We start from the raw sequence: 8157 nt of genomic DNA, 5'->3' as shown, positions 1-8157 counted from the left end.
ATTATAGAGTAGAAATGCAGGTATACCCTTAAAGGAAGAAATAAACTTAAGAAATCCTGTGTTGGGGTAAGAGATCAACCGAAGGACTTGTATGCATGCATATAAGCATAACCAATGGACATAAGACACTGGGGGGTAGGGGAGGCCAGGGGATTGTCAAGGGCGGGGAAAAAAAGGACACATATGTAATACCCTTTGTAATACTTTAAGCAATAAAAAAATTAAAAGAAAAAAAATTAAAAAAAAAACTAGACTTTGATTTCTTGTAAAAATTAAAGGGATATTTAAAAAGCATAAGTCTATAATAAAAAGTAAAAATTAAAGGTGATCAGAGGGGAAGTCCTTCTGGACTTGCCCGCCTGGTCCTCCAATATTTCAAAATTATCTCCTGTCATTTTTCTCTCATTTGTGTGCGGCTCCTTTTTCAATAATACTAAGAACATATAGAAATCTGGCCCAGAAAGCAGATCGTGAAACCTGTTTAGTTGTTTGGTATTTCATACAACCAGTAGTCTAAAAAATAATAATAATTAAGATCTGGGGCATTCTATAGGACTATATACCAGGGATTCTAAAACCTCTCTGAATTTTATGCAAAAGTAGAGTATTCTTGCAGTAGAGCCCATAAGTTGTTGGGGTTTTTTTGGGGGGGGGGTCTGCTTTCTTTTGTTGTTTTACTTTGCATTTATTTATTGCAATAGTTTGCATTTAAAATGGAGATCCAAATGGTGCTTGAGAAGTACAACATATTCCAAAGTTTCTTTGCTATATAGGGATTTTTGAAATTTTATTTTATTGTGGTAAGAACACTTAACAAGACATCTAACCTCTTAACAGATTTTTAAGTGTACAATGAAACTTTTATTAATTAAAGGACTGGCGTGAAATACCACTAAGTGGCACATCAGTGACTACTTTCCCAATGGGTCTGCTACTTTAATAAAGCAGAGATGAAAGGCTTGATATTGTCCTAACATAAGTGATGATTTAGACTCTATTCTTTTCTCCCAGCCATTTTCAGAGTTCTTGTGAGAATACCTAGACCTGAAATGTGGAATCAAAATTTGCCTGGAATTCTCACTTGGTATGTTTATTTATTGTAGTAAAAAATCATTTATATGCACTTCAGGATTGAGCAAGTAAGTGGATGTGTTGATGTTGTATGGAGTTCTTATCATGAAAGAAGGGAAATAAAATTAAGGATTGGAGGTATCAATATGATGCCTGAGCAATAATATCACATTAGCAATGAACATATTTAGTGTCTAGATCTTGGTTTCTAAAAACCATTCCCCATGAAAAGGAATGATTACTTTCTACAGAAATTGCTGATGCCAGGGCTAGGGGAGGAAAGATACAACATGAGCCTGGAGTATTTTGTTTTAAAGTAAGGAAGTTATAAAATAACAATAATGGGCAAGGTTTTGAAACAAGAAACTAGAAAGGAACTCCCACCTATGAGCAAATCTGAAACAATTTGAGCATCAAAATAAATAAGGGAAATAATAAATTATAACCCATTGAATAAAATAAGAATCTGTTAGTCCATAGTGATAATAGCGCCGTCCAAACAGACAGAGAAAGACAGAGAGGACAACAGTCAAATAGAATGCCAACTAATAAATATGGAGAGAATGATGGATTTAGAATAGCACCATTTTATAACCATCACAGTAAAGATTGGTTAAGGCAAGAATCATCAACTGATACTAAATGTGAGGTAGGGGGATGGATGAGAATATTTAGATGAGGATATTTGCATGGACTTAAAATATCTTCCCAGTTTCCTAATTAATTGCAAGAAGAAAGTAGTAACTATACAGTGGAGAAAACAGATAATACATTGACCAGTTGATCAAAATTAACCTCATCAGTGAAGGGCAGATGAGAAATGTGTGCTTTGGATGTATTTCCCTGAAACAGATTCAATATCACCCATGTAGCTTATAAAGAGGTCTCACTTGAATCTAATCATAAGGAAACATCAGAGAAACTTAAATTGAAGTGCATTGTATAAAAAAAACGGACCTGCATTCTTTAAAAAGAAATGCCGATATCATGAAAACAAAGTAAGGCTCAAGAACTGTTCCAGATTAAAGACTAAAGAGACCTGACAACTAAATATAATACACGAGATTGGATTAACTTCTGTGTAAGAGGGGGAAATGCTGTAAATGGACATAAATGAGCCAACAGACAAAAGTAGAATATGGACCATAGGTTTTAGAGAAAAGATTTTATCAATATTAAATTTCCTGAATTTGATAACTGCACTGTGCTTCTGTAAAAGAATTTCCTGTTTTTAGGAAAGACACACAGAATAGTGAAGGGCTTGTGAGGCATATTCTCAAATAGTTCAGAAAAAAATGTTTAAATAAATGTGTGTGTATAAAGATACATATATAGCTAGACAGAGACAGATAATAATAAAACAAATGTGGCAAATCATTAAATATTAGTGAAGGATGAAACTGGGTAAAGAGCAATCAGAAGTCTTCTTACATTGTCCTTGCAACTTTCCTGTAAGTTTGACATTATTTCAAAACACAAACTTTTTTTGACTGGTGCTGATAGTCAACCTAATTTCAAATGATAAATAGAATATCTTTAAAACTTTCTTGCCCCGGAAAATCATTTACTGGGAAATGCTTTTTACTCAAATGTGTTCATTTTCTTTGCAGTGAAAAGAATGATGATGTGAAATATATGGAACACTGAAAACATAGCAACCCACTTTGAAGCAACCTTTAAAAGCTAAAGTAAAAATTCCTACTCAGTCAAAGGAGGTAAACCGCAGCATGTTATTCCTGCATGTGTACACACACACACACACACATACACACACACACACACACACACACACACAATTTGTATATCATGTTAACTTTTTTCCTCAGTTAAAGTCACGGCTAACCTCTATTAACACTTTCCCTGTAGAAGAGCAAGCATAGCAGTGGACTGGTCACATAAGTCTAACTCCCTAACTTCAGCTTTCCCATGAAGATGATGGAGGTGATAGGTTAGGGAGCATATAGGATCTCTGCAGATACACCTGGTAGTAAGTGTTGGACTTATTCCTGTACTTGTCTTTCTAATTAATCTGACCATCCTTTAGGGTGGAGCTTGTCTATAAGAGTTACATATTCCTGAAAGAAATTTGACCAACTGCTTTCAAGAGTAGTAAATTCTTACCAATCAGTTGCAAGAAATCCTAGCTTGTGCATATTAGGGCCATTTTGCTTCTGTGTCTGAAATTCTCCAAGTAATCATGGTATTGCTCCAGAGAGTGACAACATAGGGAACAAATCTCATTTACCCTCCAGATCTTTCCTTTGTACTGTTGAGACCTATCTCTTTCACTTACTGACAAATACATTTTTTTCTTCCTATTAGCTCCACTGAACCCATCTTCCTATGAGAGTGTGAAACTGAATTGTATTTCGCCTTGAGCAGCAACAATTTCATCAGTTAGATTATGACTGCTGAATCTTTATTCCCGGGATATGGCAAGATAGGGCGACAGCTTCCAGGCTGCTGACTAGCTATTTTCGGACTTGTAGATTTGTAGCACAACTGACTTATAAATCAATGCTTGTGTAAATATATCTGATACCGAAACATAAAAATCTATCATTTTATCTACTGAGTCTTGTTCTCATTAAAATCATAATATTTTCTAATTTTTTATCTTCTCTTCACATTTTATGCCATTTATGAAACAAGCAGGATTAACTACCAAAGAGAAAATGAAATGTAATTGGTAAACATAAGATATACACAGCACCTTATGCACCTGCAATGCCTCTAAAAATACTTTTTGCATCTTCAATCTCTTAGTAAATTTTCCACCAAAATCTTTGTTCACAGTAGTTTTCTTTAGTGTATCTTCAGTGTTTTATGACTAGGAATATTAAGTAGAAAGCTGGGGAAATTAGGGCTGTGGTTCTAATTCCTAACATCAGTGTTTAAAGTCAGTCATCTGTAAAATGGGACTAAGTATACACAGGATAATATGCAAAACTTCATGAGCATGTGCAATGTGATATGAATTCAAAATGATAAGAAATGTGACCTCTAAGTTTCTTGACTAGAAGTAAAACTGCTAGAGTCAGAAAGCACAAGGTCCAGCCTGAATTAACTAGTACATAGCAAAGTGATCCTCCTCAAAAGCACCAAAGCTATCGCAGGGCACTTTAACTGCCTGGTATGAGCATTAGAAGGTGCATTAGTGTTCTGCTGCTGTAACAAATTACCCCAAACTTAGTAGCTTGTGCTAATACACATGCTAATATTATATTTGTTGTGACACACAACCAATAACAAGTTCAGTTAGAATCATAAAAGAGGTACAGTCCATGATTCAAATAAAAGACAAATTTTGTAAAGCCTAAAAGCTTGTGATCTAATAGATAACACAAAGAAGCTAGATATTGGCTATTTCTATACACATAAAGACAAAACGTACAGAACCACATCAGTTGTAAGTTTGGACAGAACTAATTAACTGAGCTCCTGTCCCACAGCAGCAAAGACATGGAAAAATCTGTCCCTGTCACTGAGCAGAACAATAGCTGATCAGTTTGACTGAAAGTTGAGGTCAGAATGGTTTAGAAAGGAGACTGCGACCATAGGCAGAGAAAAAGCTCTGTAAAAGAAACATCTACATTCACAATCTCAATTTCATGGTTTGTGGGAAGAACCTGGGGTATGTGAATATATATTAATACCGTCCCCACCCACTATGAGGTCTGGGGTGTACTTCAGTCTGCACTCCCTTCTGATCTGATCGATCAGAATGATGGATTCAGACCAGAGACCATTACCAAATGAGTACGTGAGGAAAAGGAAAATCTCAGAGTTCCTCTCCCTGAACCACCCGTATGCCTGGGCTGGCCACTCAGTTCTCATACTTCCTATTGAGGTTTTGTCTACACTCTTCTTGCCAAGGGGTCCCAAGGCCTATAGGAGCCATCAAATCAGCTCTCGCACTCGAGTTGAGCAAGTTGTTCCATACACGCCAGGAAGTAGCAGAGAACTGCTTGACACAATGATGCAGCACTAAAGGGTCAAGGGACTTCATATGTGAGTTACAACAAGGAATGTGCTAGGGTGGAAGCTTGATTCATGCCCAAGTTGGTATTAGAATGCTAAGGTCATTTCACATGGGAAGAAGACAAAAACCTCAAACATTTTGTTTCATGCAAGGTTGTTTCCAGAAGTGCCTATTCTGCTGGCTCCATTCAGACACATTGAAGGCTTGGTCTGCACTGCTGTGATTAATGAACATTGTATTTTGCTTACAGCAAAAATTGTGAGCAGGGCACAGTGTGGTCACTCTTCAGATGTTAGAAATAATGTACAGAGGTGTTCATCTGAACTCAATAGAAAAGGCAGGTGTCTGTCGAATTATACTGATGGAAATAACTGGTCAATTCAGTCCAACAACTGGTCAGTGACTACTCCATTCCAGGTGAGTAAAGCCTCGGTTCTCTTTAACAATCTGTGTTTGAAAGGCAACTTTTCTCCTCAAGATATATTTCTATGTATTTTTGCTAATATGTAGTGTTTCTAATATATTCTGTATACTCTTGACAGTTGTTGATAGTCTACACTTTATAAACTCTTCATAAAAATATATTAGGTTGTTCCATTGACTCCTAAATAACAGAAGTAGAGAAGGTAACCTATTCTTTTACTCTGCTATTTCCTCCACTATCATTTCTACTATTGTCTAGAACAGGGTTGGGCAAACTTTTTGACTCGAGGGCCACAATGGGTTCTTAAACTGGACCGGAGGGCCGGAACAAAAGCATGGATGGAGTGTTTGTGTGAACTAATATAAATTCAAAGTAAACATCATTACATAAAAGGGTACGGTCTTTTTTTTTTTTTTAGTTTTATTCATTTCAAACGGGCCGGATCCGGCCCGTGGGCCGTAGTTTGCCCATGGCTGGTCTAGAATGTAATATAAGCTGGAAAAGACTGAAATAATTTTGAAGTCACAGGTGACTCTCTGGCCCTTTCAAAACATATTAAAGTGCTCAATAACTAAAATAAAAATGTGGATCAAAATGTCAGAAATGTAACCTAAAGCACATCCATACATGTCTCAAATGTCACCATCCCCCACAGGATTCGTAGGTTGCAATTTCTTAATAATTTTTCAATATATAAGGCAAATAAACCAGAGTACTCCCTATTCAAAACACTCATCTTAAAAAGTAAGGATAGGCCATGGCCTGAGCAGTAAACAGTAAAACATTATTTATTAGCTGCTTTCTACTATAAGGAAAAAAATTACAACACAGAAATGTCTAAGAAAACTGTTCAAGGCAAGAAAGCCAGGCCTGAATGAAGTCAGAACCACTTTTCCATTGCTAGTTTGGCTTCAGCAGCCAGTTAGAAAGATGAACCCTTTTTCCAGAATATGAGTAGCACTGGGTTTAGCCGTATCATCTTCTGATGTCATGTAATAGAATAATGGAATATGTACTGTTAGACAAGATATATGACAGCATGGAAGTTACATCAAGGGTTTACTCAAGAAAAACTGGTGTGCCTGGCCAGTGTGGCTCAGTTGGTTGAGCATCATCCCATGTACCAGGAGGTCACTGGTTCGATTCTTAGTCAGGGCACATGCCTGGGTTGCTTGCTCCTCAGTGGGGGGCATGCAGAAGGCAGCCGATCAATTGATGTTCTCTCTCGATGTTTCTATCTATCTCTCCCCCTCACTTCCTCTCTCTGAAATCAATAAAAACATATTTTTAAAAAAGAAAGAAAGAAAAACTGGTATGAGAGAAGACAATTTATGTAAAAACAAAGAAGGAAAATGCTTCAGAAATAGGAACATCAATTTGAATGTTACAGAAACCAAAAGTTTTATCCCTAGACATAAAGTTACTATGATAATAAAACATATTGCTTTGACTCTTCCCAGGACTCAGAAAATGAACCATTGGTGTGTAAAAGCTCCAAGAAGAAATGCGCACATCTGAATGACTCTGACAACCTCTCCTTCAGTTCCGCTGTTAACACTGAAAGTAGACTTGTGAGGACAGAGAAAATAGACTGAGCACAGCTACAGTGGATGGATTCATGGGGAAGCACTGGATGAGTAAGGTGGGCTTGAGGGAGAGCTGGCTGTGTATTTCCTAAAGGAACCTAGGAGTTGGCCATGTGGAATTGGCAAGAAGTTGCTTCATTTTGTGACAAATAATTCTTCTCTGTTTTGAACACATTTAATATCTTTGAATGAATGACAGCCTTATATATTGAAAACTATATTTTTTAAATTTTTTTATTGATTTCAGAGAAGAAGGGAGGAGAGATAAAAACATCAATGATGAGAGAAAATCATTGATCAGCTGCCTCCTGCACGCCCCACAATGGAGATCGAGCCCACAACCTGGCATGTGCCCTTGACTGGAATCAAACCCAGGACCCTTCAGTCCGCAGGCCAACATTCTATCCACTGAGCCAAACCAGCTAGCGCTCAATTTTATTTTTTTTGAAGAATGATAGTTCTCTGTCATACTCCAAAAACAAATGCATGTTAGTCATTCAATAAAAATCATACAATGCTCATGAAATTCCAAGGCAAACCAACAATCCTGTCAAGAACAAACAGAAAGGTGAAATGCCTAGCTTCTCTACAATCCTTTTTTTCCCAAGGGCTAGAAGTGTTGGCAGACATGTGTATGCGGAACCCTGATAATAAGCAAATGAACAGGTTTAACTTCTGGGCCAGATGTGCTATATGGAAGAGTCATGTCCAGGGGAAGCCGAATAACATGTCAGTACAAACTAGGCTGGTATCCATCAACTATTAGATTCACTAGCTTCTACGAAATACATTAACATCCAATTAAGTGACTTTCTAAAAGGCAAAAGAACAAGATAATTCTGTTTTGTGAGCCACTTCTGTTAGAAAGTGTATTTCATGGAAAGCAAAATTATCAAGTTAGGAGAGATTTATAGAGATACTTCAGAGAAAGTTGCTCAATTTATAAATGGGTAAACTGGGACCCAGGTAAGGGAAGTGATTTCCTCTAGGAAGGTACATAGAAAAGCAAAGACCTACACGACCAGTACAGTGGGGCCTTGACCTATGAGTGTCCTGACTAACGAGTTTTTTTGAGATATGAGCCCTCTCTCGGC

General features: G+C 37.1%; 1 long non-coding RNA gene across 1 annotated transcript; it reads left to right on the top strand.

Moving 5' to 3' along the window:
* The first annotated feature begins 1010 nt into the window (after nt 1-1010).
* Nucleotides 1011-7050, top strand: LOC106726385. Its single transcript, XR_001362453.1, has 4 exons — nt 1011-1084; nt 2682-2759; nt 5304-5470; nt 6938-7050. It is a non-coding gene; the product is annotated as an uncharacterized LOC106726385 (long non-coding RNA).
* The last annotated feature ends 1107 nt before the right edge of the window (nt 7051-8157 follow it).

The sequence above is a fragment of the Myotis brandtii genome, unplaced genomic scaffold (genome assembly GCF_000412655.1).
Source record: "Myotis brandtii unplaced genomic scaffold, ASM41265v1 scaffold259, whole genome shotgun sequence".
Lineage (NCBI taxonomy): Eukaryota > Metazoa > Chordata > Mammalia > Chiroptera > Vespertilionidae > Myotis > Myotis brandtii.
Note: the sequence above shows the minus strand (reverse complement) of the source record. Positions and strands in the feature narration are given on the sequence as shown.